Source organism: Pleurodeles waltl, chromosome 3_1, assembly GCF_031143425.1.
Source record: "Pleurodeles waltl isolate 20211129_DDA chromosome 3_1, aPleWal1.hap1.20221129, whole genome shotgun sequence".
In the NCBI taxonomy this organism is placed as follows: Eukaryota; Metazoa; Chordata; class Amphibia; order Caudata; family Salamandridae; genus Pleurodeles; species Pleurodeles waltl.
The window spans coordinates 839,067,657-839,082,817 of NC_090440.1; positions in this window are offsets into that span (position 1 = coordinate 839,067,657).

Sequence of the window (15,161 nt, forward strand, 5' to 3'; positions counted from 1 at the left end):
CCCTGGTTATGATGCGTTGAAATCCTGGGCATGCAGGACGAAGTCACAGGGGCTGCGTCGATCTGGTGGGCAAAGCGTGGAAATTTCTTCCGCACAGTAGGCGCTGCGTCGATTCTTCTCACAGGAAGTCGGGCTGCGTCGTTTCGGTTCGGCTTTGCTTCAAACCAGTGGCCCATGCGTCGAATTTCCAGTCGCAACGCTGCCGCCGCTTCGTTCTCCTCTTCGGGAAGTCGGGCTTCGTCGATCCGGTTCGGCGTGCAGGGATTTTCTCACTGCAATGCAGGCTGAGCGTCGTATCTTGCAGGCGGTCCATCGATTTTCACCGCACAAGAAGTTCTTTTGCAGAAATAAAGTATTTTTGGTCCAGAGACTTCAGGGAACAGGAGCAAGCTCTATCCAAGCCCTTGGAGAGCACTTCTCAACAGAGCCAGAGGACAGCAAGGCAACAGTGAAACAGCAGGGCATCAGTCCTTTGCAGAAAAGCAGTCAGGTGAGTCTTTTGGGCAGCCAGGCAGTTCCTCTTGGCAGGTTGCAGGTTCTGGTTCAGGGTTTCTTCTCCAGTGGTATCTTGTCCAGAAGTGTCTGAGTTGGTAGGGTCACAGACCCTGCTTAAATACCCAAATGTGCCTTTGAAGTAGGGGAGACTTCAAAGAGTGGCTTAGAAGTGCACAAGGTCCCCTTTCAGTTCCATCCTGTCTGCCAGGCTTGGGAACCTGTAGTGACCTTTGTCCAGCACATGCATTTAAAATGGCTTCCCTGTGCACTTACTATGTGCACCCTGCCTTAGGGTTGTAAGGCCTGCTAGAGGGGCAACTTACATATATTTAGAGCAGTGTTAGGGGACATGGCACACAGGCTGTGTGCCATGTTGTGTTTTCAATTTTGGGAGCATTGTGTCACGTAGGCTGCAATGGCAGTCAGCATAAGGTTGGTGCTAGGTCCGTAGGAATGGCACAAGTTTTGCTGCAGCTCTGAGGGGCCCTATTCAGTACCCCTGCCCTAGGTACCAAGGGTACGAAATAGGGGCTTTATAGAGGACTGAAGGGCCTGTTCACTTGGGGATCAAGTGACCAAATGTCTTTGTTTAGGGAGCACTGGCACTGGGGACCTGGTTAGCAGGAACTGAGTGCACTTCAATGCAATTTGCATCTAAAAACCAGGCAAAAAGTAGGGGCATACTGCAACCAGAACCCAGCTCCCTACATTTGCAAAAACAATAAAATAAAGTTGCAAAACAAAATCCCTAGTTGCAAAGCCTCTACAGAGGCTTCTCACAATGATGTTGTGAGTGATCCAGTACACTGGGATGGTGTGTTCAGGGACTAGTTCTGTAGTGCACCGTCACTAGGAACGTCAGATTGAGAAAAGGATTTATTTTTGTTTGGCCACAAACATGATGGATGGGCATTTTCTGTTGTGGCACAGACCTATAGAGAAGTAAGCCCTACTTTTTAGCCACGCTGGATGTTGTGGCCGTGGCTATCCTGGTTGCCTGAAATTGGTCACAGAGGTCTGTCTGGATATCCAATAGAATGAGAGAATTGTGATGGGTTATCCACTTATTGTGGTGGACCTCACTCAGTTGAGATTTGGCTGACCCATACTTGAACTCAGCTTCAGACAATCAGCTGTTTGATAAAGTACGAAAAAATAACCTTAGCAGCTGAAAACATTTCTATTAGAAGGTGTAGTGGTCTGAATCCTGGAACACTTTTGCCAATTCCAGATCATGAGGAGTAGGAGGGATACTTTGACTATATATATTTGATTATATATGAAACCTTAAGAGCAGCACATGAAGTCTGCACAACATCTAGTATTGTGGGAGCATCCCAATTGAGCAGTGTAACTTCAGCACAAGTAGCCAAACGGACCGCCTTAACAAGAGAGTTCTCTGAGCCAGATTAGTTGAGTGTTATCATTTATACTGACAGCCAGTACAGATTTGGCGTGGTTCATGAGTTTGGCCAGTTATGGTTGTAAAGGGGTTTCATGCCATCCTCTGGTTCACAGTATGCAACGGCAGGTATATCTTAGGCCTCCTTGAAGCACTGCAGTCACCTAGAGAATGATCTGTTGCAAAATGTGCTACACACAAGAGTAGTAATGGCATGTTAACACTGGGCAACAGATATGCTGATCAGGTGGTAAAATATGGCAGTCTTGAGTCCAACTCATTCAATGCAGACAGGCCATGTAATACTAACAGTGACCATGTGGCTAGTATATTGTTGACAATAGTCCGCGCATTCATTGAGCTCAGGGAACTCCAACCTGAAGCATCTTATGATGATAAAGAGAAGTGGTTAAGAACAGGATGTACCAAAGATGTAGGCAATACTTTGGGTTTCAAATAATGGCAGGCATGTGGTACCAGATTCTCACTTCCTTGCAATAGTCAAAAATGCCATTGTCCTACCCATATTAGGAGGAATGGGCTGAATCTCACATTTCAGAAATATTGATTTAACACCAACTTTAGGTCCATGGCCGACAGTGTGTGTTAGCTATACATTACTTAACAGCAGTTAAATGCTGGTAAGAAAGCAGTTGTGGCCGTCAGTCACATAGGAAAGTCTGATGACCATTTAGTCACCTATCTGTAATAGGCTATGGTGTGATAGCTAGGTGGGTCAAGACATACCCAACTAGAAGATGTGATAGCCTCACTGTAGCCAAACTATTATTGAGGGAGTTCGTCCTCAGATTTGGCATGTCAGTTTCTTTAGAATTGGACCATGGCATACATTTTAAGAAAAATGTTGTGGAGCTGTATAGCCACAAGAATCCAGAAGTATCAGAAGTTATTGAGCAAATCAACAGTATGCTGAAATCTAGGATTGCAAACAAGCACCTTCACTCCCTCAAATGGTCCAATGGACTCCAACTTGTTTTGATTAGTCTCAGAAGCACGCCAAATAGAAGAACAGGACTCCCCTCCCCCCCCCCCATAAGAGGCTAATGGGTGAGCCATGAGAATTCCTTCTTTTCCTTCACTTGCACTTGTAAACATCACAGATGGCTTTGTTCTTGAGTTTTGCAAAGGATTGGCTGATGTGGTGCATTATTTCTCTTGTCAGATCAGTTTGGCAACACCATCAGCGAAGCCGGAGCAGTACTATAACCTCAACCCTGGAGACTGTGTTTTGATAAAAAAGTTGCAAAACCTGTCAGGAGTCTCACTGGAAGGGCCCTCACCAGGTGTTCCTTGTGACCAACACAGCTGTGAAATGCGCTTGATTCCCACAGTGGTTGCCCACATCACACATGAAGAGGGTGAGGCAAGCTGATGAAGAAATGGGTACAACCGCCACTGATTCATCAAGTCAGAGTGCGGCCTAATGAATGGATTCTGAAGGAGAAGAAACACAAATTGAGCCTTTGGAAAATGACTGTCAGCAAAATGACTGTCAGCAAGTACAGTCCGATGAGTTACAGAGGCAAGATCAAGAGGAGGATACTCAAGAGTCTCAAACACAGACAAAGAAACCAAGATTAAAGCTGTTGATCACCCAAACCCCTATTGAGTCTTGGGTTATTGGAGGTATGAAGATGTTCAAAGTGAAAACAGTCCTCAACTTTTGGCAAATGAAGTAAGAGTATCAGCAGGTGTGGAAAATGGATCTGAAGATGAAAATTTAAATTAGCCCTGTAAGTCAAAGCCAGTCATAGGCTCACCAAGTGGAAGAGCTTGTTGTGAAGAAAGTTGGCTCAGAGGTTTTGGAAAGAGGAAAAGAGTATCAGAGAAAGAACAAAGACCCAAAACACTAAAGGAGAAAAGAACAAGTAGAATAAGGTCATAGTGATAGTGACCAACCAAAAGTCAAAAGACCAAAGAGACTGAGAGTGCGTAGCAGTAAATATACATGTCCTGAATGGTCATATTTGGTCCATGACAAACAAGATCAACAGTCAGATGAAGAAGTCACTAATTTAACAGTTTATCCAACCATTTTAAAAATGTTTGTGAACAAAATACCAATGGCAAGAGATATTGCTGCATATATCTTACAATTCATTTTGTTGGTAATGATAATAGTATTTATAGTTGATTTACTAGTATGAATTAGCAATTTAATTCACTATCCCTCACTTAAAATAAAAATGTGCCCAATCTTAATATGTTAAATAGGACAATTAAATGCGTAAGTGTTGCATAGAGATATGCCTCTAGGTAATTTTAGGGAAAACATATCTTAAGTTGTTAGATGAATATGCAAAACTAATGGAAGTATGTGATTGCTACATACTTACCTTTTTGCATACATCTACTGTTAAAGGCCTGACTTTAACAGCAGAAATAGTACACATGTAAGAAAATACCCAAATCTAAGACCATGGAGTCAACTCTGAAGGTTCAGCTGATAATGAATGTTTCTGACGTGAAAAAAGTTTTCTTTTTAAGGATGAAGACCCTCACCCACTACAAGGTGGCATGCTTCTTAAAAGGGTTCCTCCTCTCACTGCAACAATGGCAGTGGTGTGGGTTACAACTCCTAAAATAGTAGAAGCTCTTGGATGTCTTATATTGTACCCTTTGTGAATGGAAAATGTAGGTGGGATTAGCAGAGTATACCAGTGTGAAGAAAGTGAGACTAAAACTGATGCCTCATTAGGACCTGGCAAGCTATGGATACACTGACTCTTGCCAGGGTGACCATTGAGAGGTGCAAATAAAATCAGGCTACTGTGGGTATCTGAGAGGTGGATTTCCATTATTTTTTGGTGACCACCGACTGCCGGCTGCATGTTTCTCTTTGGGAATGTGGCATGCCCACTTGAACGCCTCTTTCAATTTCTACTTCTACCCGGGCTTGGCAGTGGGATCACGGGCTGAAGAAGCAGGCAGCAGTTGTAGGCTCACACATGCTTTATCTTGTCAATTTGTTGTGTTTGGCTGGATGTGCTGTTTGCACATTTTGTAGTGCTGAAGTGGTGCACTTCATCTTGGCACTCGGGCACCAACCAGAAAATAGAGCATGCCAGTCACAACCCACATGGTTGCATACATGTTGGTGGTGAAATCCAGAGGGGGTTGAGTGGGGGCCCAGCCAGGAGTACTGTTGAGAGCTGCATCATCTGGTGCACATTGCGCCGCATCACTTGACTGGCCAGGCATTACGTCGGGACAAGAAAATAACCAAGACTTGCAGACTGGTGCCACCAGCCTGGAGCAATCATGGTGCAGCCTCCGAAAAACAATGAGGCAGAAATTAATATACTGTTGCCCGCAGCCACTGTGTGTGCCTCAAACTATAATCCTGCACTGTGTCCTCTTGGATCTGGTGTGATCCATTCACCAGACAACATTAAGATAGAATCACAGGTTTATTTCTTCTAACTTGCACCAGCGAAAACAAAAACTGCTTCTCATGCCTATCATGGAGAACCACTTCATTCCCTTTGTAACAGATAATAATTCACTGATGCGAGGTAAAGGGAACACATTGATAAAAATATTCTTGTTCAATTCTCACTAGTCTGCACAAAGGTGGATGTGACCATTAGCTTTCCTTGCTACGACTAAAGGTGCCACCCAATCTGATGATTACACCTGCTCAATCACTACTCTTTCTACTAATTTTACACTTAGGGGAATGTTCCTTACTTTGTGTACACATGGATGGCGTCCTTTTTTTAAACTATTTTGTGTACAAATTCTTTCAGCTCACCTACCTTGGGAAGTTTGTTAATCATTTCTGTTCTCTTCCTTCTATCGTCGTATACAATTAAAACAGGGGCAGGACTATTGGGTCAAGTAAAATGTTTAACTCCCCTTGATCCAACCACCCTAGAACCCATGGTCCTATCTCTACCACATACAATTTACATTCCGCCTCGCTCCCTTTAAATTTGAACAACAGTTTATGAAAACCCAAGATATTAATAGTTTCCCATGTGAAACTTTGAGGGTGTTTATTCGGTTCTTCCAATTCAGCACCAATTTGTTTACAAGACAAATTTGACCAAGTATCTTTATTGATTATGGCATTTGGTGACCCCGAGTCAGCCACCCATGCTACACTTACTCCTCCCACTACAACATCACAAATGTTTTTTTCTGTATTGACCTTCAACTGACATCTCATTATCCTCTATGCAAAGGATCTGTGAGTTATCCTTGTCTGATCTAGGGTGATCCTCCTTTTGTTCACATTCTTCAACTACACACTTGACAACTTTGGCTTTAATGCAAACTCATGCATAATGTCCTGTGATACCACACTTGACACATTTCTGACCTAGTGCTAGACACTTCTTATCATAAGTTAAGTGAGTAGAGCTATCACAGCTGTAACATTTGCCTTTCAAGTCCTCCATTTTTCTATTCAGTTTCTGTTTTCCCATGTTCACTTCTTTTTTGCAACTCTGCTGTTCCTCTTTAGTATGTACTTTCTTCTTGACAATCTTAACAACCTCATCTCCTTCATTCCTCTTACTGGAAGATACCACCACTGCTCTTGCACACCTGGATATGAGTTCCAATTTGCTAATAATACCAGTGACCTCCTTTACACTCCAATCACCATGGACCGATAATTTGTCCTGTAAATTAGGATTATAACAATGTATTATTACTTGATCTCTTATTAATTCATCTTCTAATCCACCACATTTATAGGACACATTTAGCTTACCTAAAGTGGCAACATAGTCCTTAATGTTCTCATTCATCCCCTGTTTCCTATGAAAAAAAGTATATTAGTCAATGGCTTTACAGACAGTGGGAACAAAGTAGACATCTAAATCTGCTAACGTATATGTAGACACATCTCCCTCATCTCCAGACCTTGTTTTTTTTCCTATGCGGTTGTAAACTTTTAATCCTCCAGGACGTAAACAATGTAACATTTGTTTTCTTTTCTGGTGTCATGCATTCACTGTAAAATGTGTCAATGTAATAGATTAAATAATCCTTCCATTCTTCCCATTTGAAATTATTTACTTCATCTTCTCTTACCATTAAAAGGTTGTGGAGGAGTAAGGTTGCATGTGACCATCTTAAAATCTATATATTTAATTTGATATAATTTGATATTGTTTATTCCACTACAGCTATTCATGTTGTATCTTTGCCACAATAGCTAGGGTAGTTCACTGTAATATTACATAAATGAATAGTAGATGAGTGTGTTACTGATACTGACTGCAATGTAACCGATACAGACTGCAATAGCGCGATGTAGGAGGCTGGACTGGCTTGTAGTGGGTACCTAGGGGTACTTACACCTTGCACCAGGCCCAGTTATCCCTTATTAGTGTATAGGGTGTCTAGCAGCTTAGGCTGATAGATAATGGTAGCTTAGCAGAGCAGCTTAGGCTGAACTAGGAGACGAGTGAAGCTCCTACAGTACCACTAGTGTCATATGCACAATATCATAAGAAAACACAATACACAGATATACTAAAAATAAAGGTACTTTATTTTTATGACAATATGCCAAAAGTATCTCAGTGAGTACCCTCAGTATGAGGATAGCAAATATACACAAGATATATGTACACAATACCAAAATATGCAGTAATAGTATTAGAAAACAGTGCAAACAATGTATAGTTACAATAGGATGCAATGGGAACACATAGGGATAGGGGCAACACAAACCATATACTCCAAAAGTGGAATGCGAACCACGAATGGACCCCAAACCTATGTGACCTTGTAGAGGGTCGCTGGGACTATTAGAAAATAGTAAGGGTTAGAAAAATAGCCCACCCCAAGACCCTGAAAAGTGAGTGCAAATTGCACTAAAGTTCCCCAAAGGACATAGAAGTCGTGATAGGGGAATTCTGCAGGAAAGACACAAACCAGCAATGCAACAACGATGGATTTCCAGTCGAGGGTACCTGTGGAACAAGGGGACCAAGTCCAAAAGTCACAAGCAAGTCGGAGATGGGCAGATGCCCAGGAAATGCCAGCTGTGGATGCAAAGAAGCTGCTACTGGACAGTAGAAGCTGAAGATTCTGCAGGAACGACAAGGGCTAGGAACTTCCCTTATGGAGGACGGATCCCCCACGCCGTGGAGAGTCGTGCAGAAGTGTTTTCCTGAAGAAAGACCGCCAACAAGCCTTGCTAGCTGCAAATCGTGCGGTAAGGGTTTTTGGATGCTGCTGTGGCCCAGGGGGGACCAGGATGTCGCCAATTGCGTCTGGGGACAGAGGGGGCGTCAAGCAAGACAAGGAGCCCTCTCAGAAGCAGGCAGCACCCGCAGAAGTGCCAGAACAGGCACTACAAAGATGCGTGAAACAGTGCTCACCCGAAGTCGCACAAAGGAGACCCACGTCGCCGGAGGACAACTTAGGAGGTCGTGCAATGCAGGTTAGAGTGCCGTGGACCCATGCTGGACTGTGCACAAAGGATTTCCGCCGGAAGTGCACGGAGGCCGGAGTAGCTGCAAAAGTCGCGGTTCCCAGCAATGCAGTCTGGCGTGGGGAGGCAAGGACTTACCTCCACCAAACTTGGACTGAAGAGTCACTGGACTGTGGGAGTCACTTGGACAGAGTTGCTGGATTCAAGGGACCTCGCTCGTCATGCCAAGAGGAGACCCAGGGTACCGGTGATGCAGTTCTGTGGTGCCTGCGGTTGCAGGGGGACGATTCCGTCGACCCACGGGAGATTTCTTCTGAGCTTCTAGTGCAGAGAGGAGGCAGACCACCCCCACAGCATGCACCACCAGGAAAGCAGTCGAGAAGGCGGCAGGATCAGCGTTACAGAGTTGCAGTAGTCGTCTTCGCTACTTTGTTGCAGTTTTGCAGGCTTCCAGCACGGTCAGCAGTCGATTCCTTGGCAGAAGGTGAAGAGAGAGATGCAGAGGAACTCGGATGAGCTCTTGCATTCATTATCTAAAGAATCCCCAAAGACAGAGACCCTAAATAGCCAGAAAAGAGGGTTTGGCTACTTAGGAGAGAAGATAGGCTAGCAACACCTGAAGAAGCCTATCAGAAGGACTCTCTGATGTCACCTGCTGGCACTGGCCACTCAGAGCAGTCCAGTGTGCCAGCAGCACCTCTGTTTCCAAGATGGCAGAGGTCTGGAGCACACTGGAGGAGCTCTGGGCACCTCCCAGGGGAGGTGCAGGTCAGGGGAGTGGTCACTCCCCTTTCCTTTGTCCAGTTTCGCGCCAGAGCAGGGCTGAGGGGTCCCTGAACCGGTGTAGACTGGCTTATGCAGAAATGGGCACCATGTGTGCCCATGAAAGCATTTCCAGAGGCTGGGGGAGGCTACTCCTCCCCTATCTTCACACCATTTTCCAAAGGGAGAGGGTGTAATACCCTCTCTCAGAGGAAGTCCTTTGTTCTGCCATCCTGGGCCGGGCCAGGCCTGGCTGGACCCCAGGAGGGCAGAAGCCTGTCTGAGGGGTTGGCAGCAGCAGCTGCAGTGAAACCCCGGGAAAGGCAGTTTGGCAGTACCCAGGTCTGAGCTACAGACCTGTGGGATCATGGGATTGTGCCAACTATGCCAGGATGGTATAGAGGGGGCAATTCCATGATCATAGACATGTTACATGGCCATATTCGGAGTTACCATTGTGAAGCTACATATAGGTAGTGACCTATATGTAGTGCACGCGTGTAATGGTGTCCCCGCACTCACAAAGTCCGGGGAATTGGCCCTGAACAATGTGGGGGCACCTTGGCTAGTGCCAGGGTGCCCTCACACTAAGTAACTTAGCACCCAACCTTTACCAGGTAAAGGTTAGACATATAGGTGACTTATAAGTTACTTAAGTGCAGTGTAAAATGGCTGTGAAATAACGTGGACGTTATTTCACTCAGGCTGCAGTGGCAGGCCTGTGTAAGAATTGTCAGAGCTCCCTATGGGTGGCAAAAGAAATGCTGCAGCCCATAGGGATCTCCTGGAACCCCAATACCCTGGGTACCTCAGTACCATATACTAGGGAATTATAAGGGTGTTCCAGTAAGCCAATGTAAATTGGTAAAATTGGTCACTAGTCTGACAATTTGAAAGAAATGAGAGAGCATAACCACTGAGGTTCTGGTTAGCAGAGCCTCAGTGAGACAGTTAGTCATAACACAGGTAACATATTCAGGCACACTTATGAGCACTGGGGCCCTGACTAGCAGGGTCCCAGTGACACATACAACTAAAACAACATATATACAGTGAAAAACGGGGGTAACATGCCAGGCAAGATGGTACTTTCCTACACAACCCCCCCCCCAAACGAAGGACAATAAGACTAGCCATGACCTGATGAGTCTTCATTGTCTAAGTGGAAATATCTGGAGAGTCCATCTGCATTGGAGTGGCTACTCCCAGGTCTATGTTCCACTGTATAGTCCATTCCCTGTAGGGATATGGACCACCTCAATAATTTAGGATTTTCACCTTTCATTTGTTTTAGCCAAAGTAGAGGTTTGTGGTCTGTCTGAACAATGAAGTGAGTGCCAAACAGGTATGGCCTCAACTTCTTCAGTGCCCAGACCACAGCAAAGGCCTCCCTCTCAATGGCAGACCAACGCTTTTCTCTAGGGGTCAACCTCCTACTAATAAAAGCAACAGGTTGATCCTGGCCCTCAGAATTAAGTTGTGATAGGACTGCCCCTACTCCTAATTCAGATGCATCAGTTTGGACATAGAATTTTTTAGAGTAACAAGGGCTTTTTAGGACAGGCGCAGAGCACATGGCTTGCTTCAGCTCCTCAGAAGCTTTCTGACAGCTAGCTGTCCACAATACCTTTTTAGGCATTTTCTTGGATGTGAGGTCATTAAGAGGGGCTGCAATGGAGCCATAGTTCTTAATGAACCACCTGTAATACCCAGTGAGGCCTAAAAAGGCTCTCACCTGGGTCTGAGTAGTAGGGGGAACCCAATCTATAATAGCTTGGATTTTCCCCTGAAGTGGTGCAATCTGGTCTCCACCAACCAGGTGTCCCAGATAAACCACCTTCCCCTGCTCTGGCACTTTGAAGCCTTGATAGTGAGGCCTGCCTTTTGCAGGGCCTCCAAAACTTTCCATGGGTGGACCAGGTGATCATCCCAACTGGAGCTAAAGACAGCTATATCGTCCAGATATGCTGCACTAAAAGCTTCCAGCCCTTGCAGGACTGTATTCACCAACCTCTGAAACGTGGCAGGTGCATTTTTCAATCCAAAAGGCATTACTGTGAATTGGTAATGGCCTCCAATGGTTGGAAATGCAGTTTTTGCTTTTGCATCTTCTGATAATTTGATCTGCCAATACCCTGCAGTCAAGTCAAAAGTGCTTAGATACTTGGCAGATGCCAGTGTATCTATGAGCTCATCTGCCCTGGGTATAGGTTGAGCATCAGTTTTGGTTACCTGGTTGAGACCTCTGTAGTCAACACAAAACTGCATTTCCTTCTTTCCATTCTTGGAATGAGGTTTTGGTACAAGTACCACAGGAGAAGCCCATGGACTTTCAGAGTGCTCAACCACTCCTAGTTCTAACATTTTCTGCACCTCTTGCTTTATGCAGTGTCTGACATGGTCAGGCTGCCTATAGATTTTACTTTTGACAGGCAAGCTGTCTCCAGTATCTATAGTGTGCTCACACCAAGAAGTTGTCACAACTTACGTGTTGCTTGCGCCAGGAAACCGCAAATCTAGTGGTGTGGGTCTTGAAGGTTCGGCTTTGGCCCAGAAAGGGGCGACTCTTTCTAGTAGCCACGGTGCTGTCGGCAATGGAACCGCCAAGAACAGACCGTGCCCTTTAGAAATAGTGCCAGAGGGAAAAAAACCCAAAAGGGGAAAAAACCTCCAAACAGTGGATTCCTGAAACAAGAACAAAAACAGGAATCAAAAAGATACAAAAATGCTGGTAGAAACAAATTGACAAGATCCAGAACCGAAGGCTAGAATCAGGAGCGAAGACACAATCAGAGCAGATAGTGTTGCAGCGCAAGGAAAGAGAGAAAACAGAGCCCTTATATACCAAGAAACAGGAAGTGACCAACAGGAAGTAAAAAGACACCATCTTAGATAGGGAAGAAGTACATAGGATAGAATAGAACAGGAACCATAGAAAATAGGGAACAAGGAATGCTGGGAAGAAAAAAGGTAACATGGGAAGGGGAAAGACATAAAGAAAGGACAGAAAATGCCTCAGGAAGGAAAGAAGAAAAGAAGAAGAAAAAGAAACAGGTAAGGAGAGGTCAAGGGAAAACAGGGACGCAACAAAAGGCAGAGCGAGGCCCCAAGTAAAATCTGGGGCCTCGCGCTGTGCAGAGAAGGCTCGGGGCGCGCCGCGTCCTGAGAACGCGCTGTGCGGCGCGAGCCGAATGGTCGGCTTGCGCTGCGTGGTGCGGCGCGACAGTAGGTCCCCCCCCCCGAAGGTCCAGGTTTGAAGGGAAACAAACGATGAAAACGAGAAATCAGAAGAGGGGCGTGAACAGAAGAAGCATCTTCCCAAGAGCATTCACTAAGAGGATAACCCTTCCAGTGAATCAAATACTGAAGACGTCGGTGAAAAAGGCGAGAGTCACAAATCTCCTGAACCTCATATTCAGGGGCATCATTCACCAACACAGGAGGAGGACAAGGAAACTGACGAGAGAAAGGATCAGGGACAAAAGGTTTGAGTTGGGATACATGAAAGACCGGATGAATCTTCCAAGTATGAGGCAAGCGAAGACGAACAGTGACAGGATTGATCAACTGAAGAATACGGAAAGGCCCATAATAGCGAGGCATGAACTTATTCAGAGAAAGGCGAGAGGGCAGGAATTTGGAAGAAAGCCAGACTTTATCTTGAGGGTGATAATCTGGAGTGGGTCCACGTTTTTTATCAGCGATCTTCTTCATATATCTCTTGGTGTTCAATAAATTAGATCTAATGAGTTTATGGAGTTGCAGGAGACGTTTGGAAAAATAAGTAATCGCAGGCAGAGGAGAGGTAGATTGAGGAGAAGTAGGAAAAGAGGTCGGATGATAGCCATGGGAACAGAAAAAAGGAGTGACCTTAGAGGCACTATGGACAGTATTGTTGTAGGAATATTCAGCAATAGAAAGATAAGTGTTCCAATTGGTCTGGGTGGAATTACAAAAGCAGCGAAGGTATTGTTCTAATCCTTGGTTTAAACGCTCGGTTTGCCCATTGGTCTGAGGATGGAACCCGGATGATAGTGCTATATTGATGTTTAGTGTCTTGCAAAAATGTTTCCAAAACCGAGAAATATACTGAGGCCCCCTGTCAGACTCAATGGTATGTGGAAGTCCATGGAGACGGAAAATATGGTCGATAAATATCTGGCTCAATTCTTGGGATGTAGGCAACTTCTTTAGGGCAGTGAAGTGAGCCATTTTAGTGAAAGAATCAACAGTGACCATGATAACCTGGTTTCCAGCTGATGGTGGAAGCGAACACATGAAGTCAGTGGAAATAGTATGCCAGGGAGTTGGTGGAACTGGCAAAGGCTGTAGTAATCCTGCAGGTCTACTACGGGGAATCTTGACTTGCGCACATATGGGACAAGCCTGAACGTATCTTTCGACATCTGATTTCCAGGTAGGCCACCAGAAAGATCGCCAAATAAGTTCTTGTGTGGCCTTGATACCTCTATGACCTGCAATCGGTGAATCATGGCACATCTGTAATGCCTTGTCTCGAACTTTGTTAGTAGGGAGGAATAACAGATTTTGATGATAATAGTATCTTTCCTTCTTGCGTAAAAAGGTTCTTAATTTCTCTATTTCACTATTAGACAGGCTGGAGTACTCCAGTTGTACCTCCTCCAGAAAAGATTGAGCAACTCCAATGATCTTACTAGGCTCCAGTAGAAACTGAGACGGGGAAGGAGTACAATCTGGATAACGGCGAGACAGAGCATCAGCCAGAATGTTTTGAGATCCAGGAATATAGGTGATGTAAAAATCATACTGACTGAAGAAAAAGGCCCAACGGGCCTGGCGACTATTTTGGCATACAAAATTACATAGACATTGCAGATTACGATGATCTGTTCTCACCTCGAAAGGCTCCTTGGAACCCATCAGAAACTGTCTCCATTCGATGCAGGCTGTCTTCAGGGCTAACAACTCTCTTTCTAGCACTGAGTAATTTTGTTCTGCTGAAGAGAGAATATGGGACAAATAGAAAACAGGATGTTCAAGACCATCATCCTCTTGTAGTTGGAGTAAGACAGCCCCAATAGCTCTTTCGGAGGCATCGGTAACTACGATAAACTGTTTGTTGGTATCTGGGTGTCTTAAGATGGCAGCTTGAGTAAATGCCTTTTTTAAATCTTGAAAAGCTGTTTCAGCCGCCTTAGTCCAGACAAACCCTTGTTTAAGATTTTCCTTCTTTAAAGTATGGGTTATATGGCTGGTCTGTTTAGCAAAGTCTTGAATGAACTGCCGGTAAAAATTTGCTAATCCTAGGAAACATTGTGTTTCTTTAATAGAAGAAGGAGAAGGCCAATCGAGAATTGCTTGTACCTTTTCTTGGTCCATAGCTATGCCGGTGGGACTTAAATGATAACCCAGATACTTGACTTCCGTCTTATCGAACTCACATTTTTCGGGCTTACAGGATAGTTGATGTGCTCGGAGTCTTTGAAGGACTTGTTTCACATGAGAAGAATGGAGTGCAGGATGTCTGGAGAAAATAAGGATGTCGTCTAAGTAAATTACGACTGTCTGGTTCAAGAGATCGGAAAATATGGAGTCCATAAATCTTTGAAATATTGCAGGGGCGTTCGTAAGACCAAAGGGCATGACTTTATACTCAAAATGACCAAACGGTGTCCTGAATGCTGTTTTCCATTCGTCTCCTTCTTTTATACGTAAAAGGTGGTAAGCTCCCCGAAGATCCAACTTGGTAAAACGTTGAGCCCCTCTGACTGCTTCTAGAATATCTTTGATGAGGGGCAAAGGATAACGATCCTTGATAGTTATTTTGTTTAGGCCTCGAAAATCTAGGCAAGGACGATGATCTTTGGTCTTCTTTGGTACAAAAAAGAGAGGAGCCCCTGCCGGAGAAGACGATGGAACAATGAGACCACTCTGTACATTTTCCTCCAGATACTCCTTAAGAACTTCCTTTTGAGGTTCCGTGAGTGAATACATCCTCCCAAAGGGGACGACTGTTCCAGGTTCCAAAGGAATAGCACAATCGTACTCTCGATGTCGAGGTAATACAGGTCTGGATGGTTTTAAAAACACGTCTTGGAACTCTAA